The 16553-nt window shown below is 34.4% G+C and overlaps 1 protein-coding gene across 9 annotated transcripts in view; it reads right to left on the minus strand.

The window, feature by feature from the left end:
- The window catches only part of TBC1D5 (TBC1 domain family member 5), a 537979-nt gene that overhangs the window by 491499 nt on the left and 29927 nt on the right, over nt 1-16553 (minus strand). For all 9 annotated transcript variants that reach the window (XM_042955445.1, XM_042955444.1, XM_042955443.1 and 6 more), the window contains exon 2: nt 3865-3924. The gene's annotated coding sequence lies outside the window, so the exon portion shown is untranslated. The remainder of the gene's footprint in view (nt 1-3864; nt 3925-16553) is intronic.

The raw sequence follows: 16553 nt of genomic DNA on the forward strand, positions 1-16553 counted from the left end.
CAAGGCAAAATGATCACAGAATATCCTGTAATGTATGACATCAAGAGAACCTTTAGAACTCTCTACTATACCATGAGCAACTTTGCTATCCTCATCTTTCTGTTCCCAAAAGCAACACCTCTTTACTTTCACCTTGAAAATAGGTTCCATAAGCTGTGAAACACCATGAGTCACACTTTATAAAAGTCATAGCCACAAACTGCTATGTATAGCTAACAAAAACATAAATACTAGCAAAAGAAGTTTGATCATAAAATCAAACATTTTAAAGATAGTGTATGTGAATTAAGATTCCTCTTAAATAGATGTTACATAAGGCTATTAGGAATTACTCAATAGGCATGTGAGATATTACTACCACACTAGTAATGGCGGGTCCTAAATTGGAAGGTAAATTATATGGCCATCCTAGCTATTACAGTATTTCATATTAACTAACTCATAGGTTTGGGGCATTTTATGATGTAATATTAATTATTTATTTGAAAACCCCAACTTAAAACTTTGAGTGATTCACACAGTACCCTGCTGTTCATACAAATGCAGCTACTTAGGGCACTCATACCAACATCACCCAAACTCTACTGCTATCTAACTCTAGCTCATCTGCTTTCTGAGGTTCTTTGTGTGCTTCAGACCCAAGGTGAGAAAGACTGCCCTTTGTTTTCAGGTAGCAAATAGAGTTAGAAAGATCCTGTTCTCTTAGTCTCACACCAAATTGACAACATTTTTCCTTTCTCCTGGAGGCTCTGTAGAATCTTTTAAATAATTACATTTAAGTGTTTAAAATCACAATTGGTTATTTTCTCATTCTTTTTATGTACGTGTTAAAATGCTTAACTGTATATAAAACACTATATTTAGAGTTAATTTAATAGTACGTTTGTGGTCATTCTTATAAAAGCTTACACATCAGACTCTTAATCATTCTTTCAACAATATATATGTATCTAACCCTGACGATACCATTTTTTAAATAAAGAAATCCAATTTGACCTAAGAGAGCCCTGGAAATAGCCTTGGGCTTAAAGTCAAAAAGATCTGAGTGTTGGACATCTACAAGGTAAACCATACAATCTCCCTGAGGCACAAATTCTTCTTTACATAATTCTGGTCCACTATACAGGATTACAAGAAGAATCAAATCAGAAAATTCAAGAAGCTCAAGTTCTTCCTCCTGTTTAAAGATGTCCAAGTGTTCTCAGAGCCTGGAGCCTGCTTTGGATTCTGTGTCTCCCTCTCCCTCTGCCCCTCCCCTGCTCACACGTGCTCGCACGTGCACACTCTCTCTCTCAAAAATAAGTAAACATTAAAAAAAATTTTTTTAAATAAAAAAGATGTCCAAGTGTAACACAAAATGAATATACTTAGCAAGTTAAACCTATCAGAGATAAATAACTACATTCTCTAAAACAAGTCCAAAAAAAAAAAAAAAAACACGCCACAAAAAAACCTGCTTAATACCAACTATACAAGCAAATCGTAATGGGCTAAGAAAGACCCTGAAGAGTCAGACTCAGTGAGTCCTAATCCCAGCACCAACGCTTATTAGCAGGTAGGTGGCAATGAGCAAGTTACTTAACACCTCCAAGTATCTGTTTCCTCATTCATAAAATGAAGACAATAACTGTACTTATCTCACTGTGAAAAACAAAAAATCCATGTAAAAGATATAAGCACCGTACCTGCACATAAGTGCTCAATAAATGCTAGCTATTATTATGACAATCTCCATTAATGTCTCCTTCTAAAAACAAATCCTAAAAAATTATTTTGATGTCAGGAGAAAACTTCCCATGTGTGTGCATGTGTGTGCACACACGTTTATTTTCCAATGAAGACCACTTGGTAACACAGCTAATACTCCACAAATAAGTATTAACAGTGTGGCTGGGAATATTATCATGACAACTCACATAGTAGATCTTATTCAACATTGGAGAAGGTGGCTTTCTTCTTCAAAAGAAGTCCACAGTGGCATACTGAAGTGCATTTTGAAATAAAATTCCGTATCTGACAGTGTTTGTGGTTGTTCATCTCCAAAACAGAAGTCACGGATATGTATAATACGCACATTTTTTTTAAATTTTTTTTAAATGTTTATTTATTTCTGAGACAGAGAGAGACAGAGCATGAGTGGGGGAGGGGCAGAGAGAGACGGAGACACAGAATCCAAAGCAGGCTCCAGGCTCCGAGCTGTCAGCACAGAGCCCGACGCGGGGCTCAAACTCACAAACCTTGAGATTGTGACCTGAGCCGAAGTCGGTCGCTCAACCGACTGAGCCACCCAGACGCCTCACATTTTTAAATCCATGTATAGAAATCAAATGAAACCACTTCCTTTAAGACAAGTATATGAAGATACTAAAGCAATATCCCAATTAAACATTCATATACTCAATATTTCAAAATAAGAAATTCTAACTTGAATTGTACAATGCTGCCTCTCTCTGAAATGTTAAAATTGTAAAGTACACAGTAGTTCACTACAAGCAAACACAGAAGACCTAGTTCTGCACACAACACTGTTTTACCAAACAACTACTTAACCTATTCATTAAACCTATTCAATAAGAGAGCCCTAATAACTGCACTACCTTATGAAATAGAATCAGACAAAAGAAGAAATACCTTATCTGGTTAAAAATAGAAACTTTACAAAAGAGAATTATTAGCTCAAGTCAGAGAAATTATAGCTTGCATTTATAAAGGCCCTTGTCCATTTTAGTTCATTAAAATAAAGTGGTATAAAACTTTCCATTAAGAGATATGATATGAAATAAATATGTCACTATGACTGATATAAAAATCTATACCAACATCATGCTGTTTGCCAAATACACATATAATGATAACTTAAAAAAACAAAGGCTTCATCAGTCAAATTTATATCTCAGGGATCCAAATCTAAGTGGGACTTCATTTCTCTGAACTTTCCTAAAAATATCCCAGTAGTAAAATAGATTTGCCACTAAAATAAAATAAGACTCTATTCATGATTCTAAAGCAAGTAAGAAATGCAGACCTGTCCTTTAGAGATACAAAGGATAATGTGGACTGAGGTTTACATGTTCAACCTCAGTTTACATACTATAGGCTATATCATTAATTTGTAAGTGACTCTACAATGAGTATGTACACAACACATAAACATTCTATCATCAGTAACCCTAAACAGGTAAATTTAGAGCTAAACAAAGCATAACTGGAATTTCATCTCTACCATAAATTACTTAAAAAAAAAAAAAAGAAAGAAAAACCCATGGCCATTGCAATGAATACACTTTTGCCTTAGAGCTAATACTTTAATTTTAAAGAACCGCAAAGAAAAAAATCAAAACTAGTCAGTAACAATGCAGCCTCTAAAAGCAATAAACTCAAAATTAAGTTATAAATAATTTAAAGCATGTCATGAAGATGTATTAATAATTCATCAGATAAATAATTTACTAAATAATCAAATAAATAAATAATGAAATACATAAATAAATCAGCAAATAAATAATTCTGCAAAATAACCTAAACAATAAGTCACCCAAACAAATCACAAGCCTACAAAACTACAATGATTTTCTGGATTCTGATAGTTTTAAATAAGCAAATGTACATAAACTAGATCAATCCTTGTTAGAATTAGAAATATTTTTCAATGGTATTGGTAAAATCCTCATCTCAATACATAAAAACACATTTTCAATTTTTAAAAGACTGCATTGGATTAGTTCTTATAAATTATTAATAAGATTATAATATATCCTGCTCTATATTTTACATATAATATCTTTGCCTAACATATTTTCCCCTGGAACAACTGGATACTTAAAATATTCTTAACTTACATTTGTTTTTCAAAGCAATACTTACAGTATAATGGCAATGTCTTTCTGATAATTTTCCTGTCTTCTCAAAGTCTTTGCAAATTTTCTGCAGAGGTAGAACAATAAGAATAAGCTTAATTATTACAGATAAGATTTCATCACTAATGAACAAGGTTTTATAATTCTACAAAGTAGCAATGAGAAGTGGACATTTGTTGTAAACTGTGCAAAGTTTTTAGAAGTCTTTAGTGGACCAAGTACATGCTGACAGAGGCTAGCTTCCTCTATTGGAGCTGACACACCAGCTGTCACAATTGGCAGGATTTCAGATATGAGGACAAAAACTTTGAAGGACAATGTGATTGGCTATCCTCAATTTGAGAAGCTCAAAGTCGCTGAAAGAATACAGGAGATCACTAAACTACTACATTTGAATATAGTGACAATCTAATTAGAGCACCACAAAGAGTCAAAACACAACTGACCTCATAAATGAGTTTTCACCGAACATTTAAAGTTTTTGTCTACCCACGGTAATAATACTCTTCAAGTCCATAAATAGTAGATCCCAAACTATGATAGCCTTGACCACAGAAATAAGAACTCTGAAATGGGTTTTCTATACATTCCAAAGAATAAACTCAAACAAGATAGCACAACATTTAAAATTAACCAAAGTTTTTTATATAATTTATCTCAATCAACTATCAAAACAACCTTTCAGTTAGGTAATATTTTACCTATCCACAGTTAAGGAAACTGAAGCTCAGTAAAACTATTATACTGCCTATGCCCCCAAGTGGAAGGGAAGATTCTAACTCTCTCTACACAACTCCTTGAACTAAAGGCCCCTTAAATCTGACCCCCACCTAAAAAAATACAGCAAATCCTAAAACACCACAAATTGGTTAGAGCAGTGGTTCTCAACTGGAGAACAATGTGCCTCCCAAGGAACATTGGCAATGTTTGGATACATTTTTGGTGGTCACAACTGGTATTATTGGCATCTAATGGGTAGAGATCAGGGATGCTGCTAATAGACATTTACAATGCACAGAAGAGACACCCCCCCACCCAAGAATTATCTGGCCTAAAATGTTAATAGTGCTGATGAGAAACCTTAGGTTAGAGTAAAATGATTTTTAGCAGTGTATGGTTTTCCTCTTACAGTACGTATTCGGTTCAGAGATGTAAAGTTGTTTGTTATGTGTATAACATTGTATATAGTGGAATACCTTGGGAAAAAAATTTATATCCTTCAAAGAATGAATAGATATATGGGAACTCTGTAGTTTCTGCTCAGTTTTTCTGTAAAACTGAAACTGCTCAAAAAAAAAGTTTATTGGGGCACCTGTGTGGCTCAGTTGGTTGAGCGTCCAAACTCTTGATTTTGGCTCAGGTCATGACCCCAGGGGATCAAGCCCCACCTCAGGCTCCACACCTAGCATGCAGCCTGCTTAACATATTCTCTCTCTCTCTCTCTCAGGGGCACCTGGGTGGCTCAGTCAGTTGAGTGTCTGACTGTATTTCAGCTCAGGTCATGATCTCACAGTTTGTGAGTTCGAGCCCTGCATCTGGCTCTGTGTGGACAGTATGGAGCCTGCTTGGGATTCTCTCTCTCCCTCTCTTTCTCTCTGCCCCTCCTCTGCTCACATTCTCTGTCTCAAAATAAATAAATAAACACACAAAAAAACTGTCACTCTCTCCCTATGCCCCTCTCCCCTACTCGTGCTCTTAAAAAAAAAAAAGTTTTTTAACTTTTTAAATGTGTGTCATTTATTTCACTAAATTTATGAATACTTTATTAGAATCAATACTAAAAAAAAGTCTACAGTAATAAAATTTTTTTTAAATTTTTCATTTATCAAAATTTTTCCAATGTTAATATGAGAACATTAAAAGTCACATTTATGAGCTGACTTTGTCAAAGTGACTAGCCAATATATTTAATAATATTAAAAATCATAGGACGTGAAGGAATTATTCTGATACAATACAGTATATAATCTGCAACTGTTTGTGGTTGATTTTTTCGGCTACTTTTGTTTTGGGTTTTGGGGGTTTTCTGTTTGTTTTTGTGTAAACGCTACCTCTAGGTTGGGAGTAAGAAGCTAACCTATCTGGGCCCCATTTGTTTTCAACTTACAAACATTCACATATCACATTTGTCAGCTTTATTCAAGTCACTCCTAGCCAGATGCTACATCCATCATTCTTAACAATTTACTCCGACATATTGATTACTTTGTTCATATCACTCTGTAGAACTAATCATTCATACTTCAAACTTCTACAAATCCTACCATCTTCTATATTTCTGAATTTTTTCTATTCTACTGTACATTTTTCTGGGTACTTAGATATTGCATACATCTAAAAGAAATTATATCTTTCTTGTATCTTTACAACTATCTTGCATCGCCTTGAATCTTCCAGAGCTATTACCAGGTATACATACCATTGTTACATTGGAATTAACTCTATTTGTAAGTCTCATAATTTGGGATGCCTGGAAGTTCTGCACACTTTCTAGAGTGATTCAATTTCCTAAGCCCCCACTACTACCATATAAAACTAGAAAAAACGGAAAAAGGCAAGCAATTGATATATTTAAAACTACTAACATGTATATTGGATTGACCAAAACAGCAAATATATCGTCCCCACGCTCTAGAACTTGGGGGAAATAAGACAAACACACACACGCACGCACACACACACAGAGCAGGGAGGAAGAGAAAGAAATTCAGAGACAAATGTATAATCCAGACAATATGTACTACCAAAAATCCAAACGGTAAAAGTCACAGGCACAGATAATCAGAGAAGGCTCCTCAAATGAGACCAAATTAATACAGGGCTAAAACAGTGGGTCTCAAACATGGGAGACGTCATCCCCTACAAAGCACATGTGGCAATGTCTGAAACTCTTTCATTTATCACAAATGGAAGGTATTATTTGCATCTAATGGGCAGAGGCCAGGGATGCTGCTAACATCCTACAATGCACAGGATAGCCCCCACAGAAATGAATTATTCAGCCCAAAATGTCAACACTGCTAGAAGAAGCAGTTGGAGTCAAAATAAGAGATAGCATTTAAGCAGGATGGAATGACATGAGTAAAAGAATGATAGCTACAATATACGATGTCTTTAATAAACCAGAATATGACTAGTAAAAGAATGGGGGGGGGGGCGGGGACGAGATTAGAAAACATAACTAGGCATAGACTGTGATGGGCCCACACAAGAAGTCTGACAGACCAAGGAGATAAAGAAAAATGCCTATTATAATAACAAAAACATAAGACAGCTGAGGCGCAAAATAGCAACATACTTGATAAGAGACAAAATTGTAGATAGATGTAGACACTGATTTCCAGCAGTATGGCAGACTAGATTATCTTGATACTGTTATATATCACTTTTTAAAGTTAGTAGAAAAATCTATTTTAATGAATTGCTTAGCTAGCAAGAAAGTACGGTATTCACCTAAGCTATAAACAAAATAAACGTAGAATAAGCAAACCCAGAAAATAGCTTTTATCTTGATAGTAGGTGTCGCACTGCAGAAACTGGGCTTACATCCTGATGGCTCCACAGGCTCAGGAGACAGACTCTAAAAGTCTGTCAAAAGGAAACCCTACATAAAGCTGTTACTCTGAAGGGCTATACCCTCACGTTAATAGCACCACAAAGATCTTCCTCCTGTTACCCTTTACAGTCATACCCACCCTTGGCCCCCACCATCCCTAACCCCTGGCAACCTCCAATCTCTCTGATCATCTCTAATTCTGTTATTGCAAGAATGTTTTATCAATTCTCTTGACACTGTAACCACAAAGTATAACCTTCACAAAGGTTCTCAGGATACACTCATGCTACTTGTAAAATCCAATAAACCTCATATGACAATGTTATTTAAAGTACTCTTAAATTGTTAGTACCCCGAGGCATCTGGGGGAAGAAGCATAGGCAAATTATTGGTGAAAGAAAGTAACTTCAATCCAGGCCTCAAAGAATCCACCAACTTTCAAAAACAACTCTACTCAAATTTTTAAAAAAGTCACAAAACATACAAGGAAACTAGACACAATGAATGAATCAACACAAACAAAAGACAGCAGGATTAGACTACAGATTCTTCAATTATTGAAAAGATTATACAATAAGGATGTTCCAAGCAATAGAAAAGCTTAAAATACATGTATGAGTTAAATAAATCCTCAAGAAATAAAAAACACAGGTTTTAATTTAGGGTAAAGTTAAATAGTAGACTCAATACAAATAATCACAAAGACTTTTAAAACCTATGTAAAATTTCAGTTCAGAGAGACGAAGAAAGAAAATATGTAAGAGCAACTAAGAAAAACAAAGAATAGAGTAAGAAGGCCTAACAAAATAATTCTGAAACCATCTGTGATGAAGAACCATTTTTCAAATTTTTAATCCACTGCAGAAAAAAGCTATAAAATGTACTTAGATATCATAGTAATAATCAAGTTGTTATTAAAAGTTTCTGAATGGTTACTCTGAATTTTTGTCCTTAATTCATCACAGACCAATGAAATCAGTTTGCAGACCAACACTGACCTGAAAATCACATTTGAAGTAGCAATGCTCTGAAACACAAACAGATCAAGATTAGAAAAGAATGTAAAAGGGGCGCCTGGGTGGCTCAGTCGGTTAAGCGGCCGACTTCAGCTCAGGTCACGATCTCGCGGTCCATGGGTTCGAGCCCCGCGTCGGGCTCTGGGCTGATGGCTCAGAGCCTGGAGCCTACTTCCAATTCTGTGTCTCCCTCTCTCTCTGCCCCTCCCCCATTCATGCTCTGTCTCTCTCTGTCTCAAAAATAAATAAAACGTTAAAAAAAATTTTTTTTTTAAAAAAGAATGTAAAAGAGAAAAGAGTAGAGGTAACACTGGAACAGATAATGGTTGAAAATTTCCCAACCTAAGTGAAGACACAGTTGGACAATCTAAGATGCGAGAAAAAAACAGATAATAAACATAATAAACAGGTAAACTTGCGGTTAACTCGTTATCAGTGCAAAGGCTACAGCCACCACAATACCTGCAGCACAATTCCAGACTTGCATTTTCTATCATTGTTTTTAAAAAACTAACGACTTGGCTAGATGTGCTCTAGTAGAGACAAATGGTCTCCGTAAAGAAAGTTATTGAGACCAGGTTTTAACAGCTAATGATATCCTTTCCCACCGGAAACATTCTGGCCATACTTTCACTAAACACTAAACTCTGCCCATGCTGCCACTCATACTAAATTGTGTTTGGTTTATTTAGAGCTATTTTTAATGTAACAAAAAAACACAAAACAACAATAAATATTCTTGTATCTTTAGAGTCTGAAAATATTTTCAATTATACTGAAATGAACAGGATTCCAATTTCCATTACCTGTCTTTTTCAGTGTGAGGTGAGCTACAAAATACTTCAGCATACTTTACCTATCGAATCCTCTAAGCACAAGAGATTCTTTTATTTCTAAACACAGTTCATTTAAAAGACACTGCTCAGACATCTAGCAGAAATCAAATGGAAATTCAAACGTACCTGAAAAAAAGAAATTATACCTCCTGAGGAAGAATCATAACTACTATTTGTGTAAGTGTTTGGTCATGTTTTCAAATGCTTGACACACATCTAATTGAAGCATCCCAATAACCTGATGGGATCCTGGTTTCACAGAACAGATATAATAAAGGCTAAAAGCTTAGAAAGTCAAAAAACATGTTGAACGGCATCAAAAAACACACAAGAAAAGACATGTAAATTAAATGTAACAATATGAGGAGAAAAAGATACCCAAAATCTAACCAATGGCTGCTTCTTCGCATCATACCCCATCACATGCAATTGAAAGGACAATCACTAGGCACACGTAGCAAATAAACTAAATGAAGTGATATACTAACCTATGTGATTCTGTATCACCAAATGCAAACAATTTATCAAGATTTTTAAAAATTTCACTGCTTATTGAATCTTAAGGTTCCTATGGTGCTACATCTAAGGATATGGGAAAAAATTTTAATAGAAAACTGGGCTAAGCAGTTAAAACATCCATCAGGTAAAAGTGAGTAAAGGCTGAGAAAGGCAGAAACTGTCAGACCATTTCAAAAACCTCAGCGGTAAGGTCCTTAAATAAAATTTTTTTCCAAACTATTCCATAGGTATACAGATTCAAAGTTAATGCCTGAGCAGATAAAAGATACCAAACACCTTAACTTTGTGGTTTAGAATAAAGATGGATTTAAGCTGGAAACTTATGATGAATTTTTTAATGCATTATTTCAACCAGACACAATAGTCAGACCGTAAGAATATTTGGCCTTATAATTTAAAATTCTGACAACCCACCCCAACTTTAACTAATCACCAATCCATTCCAATACAAAGAAAAATGAAATACTCCGTGGTGCCTTTTGAATTTTTATTCAAACTTATAATTAAATTTGTGTGTATTCTTCTCAGCTTCTTCAAGTCTTCTTCGTGGAGAGAAAAAGGCAGACTTTGAAAACATACACACATACATATACATATCCAGACATAAAAATGTTCCCATAATTGTAAGCTTCTCACTGGTACTTCCTGATCGTTACTTAAAACATAAAAGTGAACAAGTAAATAAATTTTTAAGGTAATACTAAAAATCAATGTTCTTTTAAAATACATTATTAAGGGGCACCTGGGTGGCTGAGTCAGTTAAGTGTCCGACTTCAGCTCAGGTCATGATCTCAGTTTGTGGGTTTGAGCCCCACATCAGGCTCTGCACTGACTGTGTAAAGTCTGCTCGGGATTCATTCATTCATTCATTCATTCATTCATTCTCTCTCTCTCTCTCTCTCCCCAAAATAAATAAAAATATAATAAAATATATTATTAAGTAAAAGCAAATTGCAAAGATCTTTCTATGGCATCCATTAAAACAAGCCACAAAGCCAAAATTCTTCATCATAAACATTTATAAATGGCTTAAAATTGGTGGGAAATAAAGGTTAGTACTTTTCACCTCTTGAGCTTACAACAGGGACACTCTAGTAACTAAAATCACTGACATCTAAAGATTAATCTCCTAAGTCAGAGAATCAAAAGCTTTCCCACCAAAACACCTCTAATAAGCACCTCAACAGGCAAAAAATTCATATACATGGGGATCTGGGAACAGAGGCCAAAACTGCTAACAGTTATCATTAGTTTTCTTCAGCAAGTATTATCTTAAAATAATTATGTTAATTCTTTCCCATTCCATAATATCTCAGCTCGAAAAGAATGCACCATGTTTGTCCTACTGCCTCACTAGAAAAGGTACATACAGTTAAGGGTCTCACTCTTCTGCTCAAACCAGAACCTCATGCCTCTGTTCAGCGGAGCACAGATTTTATACACGAAGAAAGCTAATTCTAATAAATTTCTGGGTTTAATCAGCTATTCTTTTCCATAAACACTAAATCCACCAAAGAATTAACTCTACCTTAACACACACACCACTAGTAAGTTGTTCTTTTAAAATTTTTTAACCAACACTTATTGCTTGAATAGTTCAGCCTTAAAACGTATCACATATTATAGAAAAATAATTGGTAACCATGTTATAGCCAACTCTTTCTTCAGTAATTAAGGAATAACTCTAGCATTAAATTGCAAATATTAGCAAGAAAATCAAATGGAGATAGTTCATGCCTTGTTCTCACCTAATTATGAAAATTATCTAAAAAGGTTATATGACTTATTTCAAATTCTATATAGTTAGAAGTTATAACTATTCATAATTATACATTTGAGCTTAAATTATCTTAAATTAAATATTCTGAATTTAAATTATCGTTATGAATTTTATAATTAAGCCAGTCTTATCATTTGTATTAAATCCTTTAACAAAAAAATTATATCTAATCTGAAATTTTAAGAACTATTTTTTAAAACAGTCATTAATTTTCAGTCACCTTTTGATTGGATTGCCATTTACATATAAAGAAATACAGGGTAGTATTTTTGCATTTAAGTTCTAACAAAGGTAAATAAAAATCATTAACTAAAGGTTATTTTAAGTTTTTAAATTTAAATTAGTGAGTTTCCTAAACTTCTGGATAATTTTTGGTAAATGCTTTTTGTTTAAAATTATAAACTTCCACATAATTATAAATGCAATTTTAATCTAAGTTTTTTAATTTGACATAATTTAAATTCAAAGGTATCGTGAATAGTTGTTATAACATTTAATTACACTGTGTTTGAGACATTTATTTTTATATCACTTTAAGAAAAAAATTACAGGTCATGCCCTATCTCTACTCTATTTTACTATCAATAGATTTTATCACACATGAAAATTGATCCTTATGTTCCATATATATACATATATATATATGTATGTCATATGTATGTCATATAGGGTATGACATTATATCCATTTTCTCTCTTCAATAACATTTATAAAAATTGTCACAGTGAACTTAGTCAAAAAATGTGAGTTAAGATTTTAAAGTACATTTTATGGGGGCGCCTGGGTGGCTCAGTCGGTTGAGCGCCGACTTCGGCTCAGGGCACGATCTCGCGGTCCGTGAGTTCGAGCCCCGCATCGGGCCCCTGTGCTGACAGCTCAGAGCCCAGAGCCTGTTTCAGATTCTGTGTCTCCCTCTCTCTGACCCTCCCCCATTCATGCTCTGTCTCTCTCTGTCTCAAAAATAAATAAACGTTAAAGTACATTTTATGGGTAAAGTTCCTAGAATCTTTAGATATCTAAATTTAATTTCCTGAAGAGTTACTGAAAGATTAAACTACTATAATCAAACACTTTTACAACAATAAAAAAAATTAATGCAACAAAATGTCCACATAGAGAAATATTTTATGTTTCTGCCAAAAGCCCAATTATTTCGATATATGCCAATACACAAAAATCAGGTAAAACAAAACACATAGTTGTGGGGAATTCTGTATGACAGCTTTTACTTTTATGAATTAAGCACAAATCTAGTGGTTAACGGCAGTTAATACAGTTTCTCTACAACTATACACATAAGTTAAATAAAATAAACAATGAATACATAAAAGTAGTTCCACTTCTATCCATAAGAAGCCAAGTTAACTTCCTGAGCAGAAAGAATTGAAAAAGGAACATGCTAAATAATATGAAACCTAAATACAGATAAAGCTGTAAATCGAATTCACTGGATAAGCTTTTTTTGAGAAATTTCGGAACTATAAAATAAATTTATACACACACACACACACACATATATATATACACACACACACACACACATATATATGTAACAAATATCTATGTTTCCCCAACCAGAATTTATAACAAATGACATTCACGTTATGAATTCAAACTCACATAACTATGAACCTTTGTTTCACTTTATGTGCATTTATTAAAGAACAAGCAGAGATAAAATTAAAGTCCACTGTTCATCATTCCCAGTGCTATTTCCTTCTTACCTCTTTATTAGCAACCATTGTCATGAGATTGACATACAGCCTCCTAATTCATTTTCTACATTTTTATCTACATATTTAAGTGAGTCGTGTTTTGTATATTTTTTCAATCTTCATAAATGGTATCATAGTGAAAATACTTGGTTTTTCATTCAACATTATCTTTGAGATCTAAATATAGATATACTTTATTCCTTTCAACTATTATGATGTACTGAATCACAGGCGCATACTACATTTTATTTATCCATCATCCACCAACGGACATTTAGATTGTTTCTAATTTTGCACTATCACAATGCTTTAATGAATATCCTTGAACAAATCTCCATGTTCATACATAATACCATGTGAACTTTGTTCTCCAAAGTAAGGTTTCTCAACCTCAGCACTACTGACATTTTTGGAATGAGTAATTCTCTATTGTGGAGGTCTGTCCTGTGAACTGTAGGGCATTTGGCAGCATCCTTGATCTCTACTCACTAGATGCCTCCCCAGATGTGACAATCAAAACCATCTCCAGGCATTGCCAAATGTCCCTTGAGAGGTAAAAATGCCCTGGTTGAGAATCACTGTTCTAAGGTATAGTTGAAAGTAGAATTTTTGGGTTATATATATATTTTCCATTTTACTGAATACTGCACAACTGTTCTCTAAACAGCCATATCAACTTATACTCCCATCAGCATATAATACCTGATTTCCAAATATCCTTGCCAAAACTTGATAATGTGTACCAATTTAAATCTTTCCAGCAAAATAAATCATTAATTTCCCAAAAGGAGACTGCCACTGCAACTATTAACTTCAAGAAAAAAGGTTCACAGATGCCACTTCCAAGAAATCATAACTAAAAACCCTAACCTTAAATGGGGGAACTGACTTACATTATAGCCCCTTCTCATTTTACTTTGCCTCTTTTCTGCTAAGTGAATTTTTCTTGACTGAGTTAATTTTAACTTTATAGTGTTAGTTTTCTAGAAGCTTCAAAATTATGATCCTTAGTCCACATTTCTTAAAACTTTCAACACCATACAGAGTTTTAAATAACTGACTTTAAGTATTTCAATTGGTGTCCTCACTTGTGAAAGGTTCCTCACTCTAACACTTCTAAATTGATCATCTCTACATATAAAAGTTGGCTAGAGATATACAAGTGGACATTCACGATGGAAATATCTTTTACCAAATACCCTATCTGTAAAGGAATCTACTCAGCAATTGATTCTAAAACTAGAAATCAGACTGAATCAAGACAGTGGACTAAACACACGTTGTAGCTTCCCACCTCATAGCAAATCTACAGAAATTAGATCTGAAATACGTGGTTCCTGATTGCCAACCCCCTGTAAAGATCAACTGTAATTCTTGCTCATCAGTTCTATCAGTTCTGCATTGTTTTTTAATATAAATTCTACTCTGGGGTAAGCAGTCTTGTATGGATTCCTCTTAGTGGCACCAAAAGAACCTTGTCTAAGACAGCAGCATAATGAAACGATGATTCCACTGATAACGATTCCAACCCTGACCAGACTGAAAACTCAGGAGGTAGACCAGAAACTAAAAGGGATACCAGAAAGATAGAAAACAAATTTTACCTTAAGTAAAAACAACAACAACAACAAAAAAAACAACAACAACAAAAAAAAACACTATATTTGCTGCAAAATACAGAAGTTTCTCTGAGAATAGTACAAAAGCTAGGATATTTGAAGCTAGGGGAGTCTGAAGGCTATCACCAGCACAAAGAGTAAGAATATCCGGCATCAGGGACCTCCACACTGCTCGCCCCCATACCCCAAGGCCAAGCAGCCAGTAAGAAATAAGAGAATTATCTGTGTGTCTTCTCCCACCCACCTGCCCTCCAAAAAGGAGGAATGTGGACCCTTGGTAAAAACCAGTTTGTAGAAGACGGGTACCCAACCTAAAGAATATGTAACTCAACATTTTACTATTGAAGGTTTCTGAGAAAAAATGATCAAATTAATGTTTTAGGAAGATTAATCCAGTATTATTTAACAAGGATGAACAAAGAAGAGGGAAGAATACAGACAGGAAAGCCAGTCAGGAAACGGTACAGGTAAGTAAGAACCTGAAATCCAAGAACTTAACAGAAAACATAGATTAACCGAGACGTACTGATTAAGAACAGAAAGAACCTGTTGAACAATTTGATGTTATGAGACAGGAAAAGATAAAGACTGCTTCATTCATTTATTTTCAGAAAATGCTTACTATAAGTTTTATTACAATATCCCTAGCACTTAGCATTACTAAATCAATCTGAGATAAGTCAAAAGTAACCCTTAAGATTTGGCGCTTCAAGGACACCTGGGTGCTTCAGTCGGTTTGAGTGTCTAACTTCGGCTCAGGTCATGATCTCACAGTTCAAGAGTTCGAGCCCCGCGCTGGGCTCTGTGATGACAGCTCAGAGCCTGGAGCCTGCTTCTGAGTCTGTGTCTCCCTCTCTCTCTTCCCCTCCCCTGCTCAAGCTTGCTCACTCCCTCTCTCTCTCTCTCTCTCTCTCTCTCAAAAGTAAGTAAAAATATTAAAACAATTAAAAAAAAAGATTCGGGGCTTCAGAAAGTAGTATGAGGCAAATAACGAGCAAATTCTGGAGAGAACACTTGATTTTAAAAGACTAGTTGATTATTTCAGTTTTAGAAATGCTGTTTTTTTTAGTTTTATTTTTATGTAAAAAAACTTTTTGTACCAAATATATTTATAAAAGTTTTTACCTTTGTATGATGAGGTATTTGATATGTGCAAAGAATCTGATAAGAATATATGTAAAATATACCATAAAGCACAAAAATAAAATGAATGATAAACTCATCTCTGATCTAAAAAGTAGAGTATGAACAGTATCTTTAAGTTCTTGTTGTGTTCATCCCGAATTTTAACCTGCCCCACATTCCACATAGGAAATCACTGTACTAAATTTTTACTTAATCATACCCTTACCTTTCCTTAGTGTTTTACCCTGTTTCTGTATCATTAAACACTATGTTTAGTTTTTAACTTGTTTGTACTTTCCGATTAAAAACGGAATCATACTATAAGGCATGCCTTATTTTATTGTGCTTAGCTTTATTGTGCTTCACAGATACTGCCTTTTTTTTTTTTTCCAACAAACTGAAGGTTTGTGGCAACCCTGCATCAAGCAAGTTTATCAGCACAATTTTCCCATCAGCTGCTCACTTCATGTCTCTGTCTCACACTTTTGGTAATTCTCGCAATATTTCAAATTTTTTCATAATTATATTTA

This window comes from Panthera leo, chromosome C2 (assembly GCF_018350215.1).
Source record: "Panthera leo isolate Ple1 chromosome C2, P.leo_Ple1_pat1.1, whole genome shotgun sequence".
NCBI classification, from domain to species: Eukaryota; Metazoa; Chordata; class Mammalia; order Carnivora; family Felidae; genus Panthera; species Panthera leo.